An 830-nucleotide genomic window follows, 5' to 3' on the forward strand; every position below is an offset into this window, starting at 1 on the left:
CAGGAGCTAACCCTGTGGCGGAAAGATGCTAGCATTTTGTTCTGGAGCTGCACTGTGTCGGTGCAGCACTGGCAGGGTGGATGCACTTGGATGTGGAGGCCCTTCCGCCTCTTGCTTGGGTGGCTTCCAGATGGGATGGGGCCCCTCTGGTTTCTGCTCCAGGACTTTTGCAGTTTGTCTGAGGCAGCAGAGGGGAGGGTGGGGGCCGGGGTCCAGCCCAGATTGGCAAGGAGCCGGGAGGCAGAGCTGTGGGGGCTGCTGGGAAAAACAGTCCCCATCAGGGCCAGGGGAGCCCTCTGGGGGGAGGTGCGGCAAGGTAGTCTGAGGTGAGAAGGCAGTAATGAGCACTCAGCGGAGAAAGGGGCCTGGGGATGCAAGTCCAGAAGCCTGGAGGGAAGGGCCCAGAGGCCCTGCAGGCCTTGGCGCTCTGACGCAGAGAACAGGGAGCCTGGCAGCTAACTGACCTCCTTGGGGGAGTGTGGGAGAGGCCAGGGAGGGAACAGTGCTGAATTTGGAGAGAAGAGAGAGGCAGGGAGCTGAAGGGGAGGAGAAGAGGAGGAAAGGAAAGGGGGAGGGGGTAGGAGAGAAGAGAAGAGAAGAGAAAGGCAGAAAGAGAAAGGGAAGACGAGAGAGGGAGATAAAAGAGCAGTACAGAGAGAGGGCAGCACACACACAGATCAACAGAAAGAGGGAGAGAGAGACATACAGAGACACTCACAGACCACACACAGAGACATTGACAGAGAGAGAGAGAGAGAGAGAGAAGCAGCGAGACATACACACACACAGATCAGGAGGGAGAAACACACATGCACACACGCACGCATGCG

This window comes from Saccopteryx bilineata, chromosome 1 (genome assembly GCF_036850765.1).
Source record: "Saccopteryx bilineata isolate mSacBil1 chromosome 1, mSacBil1_pri_phased_curated, whole genome shotgun sequence".
Taxonomy (NCBI): Eukaryota; Metazoa; Chordata; class Mammalia; order Chiroptera; family Emballonuridae; genus Saccopteryx; species Saccopteryx bilineata.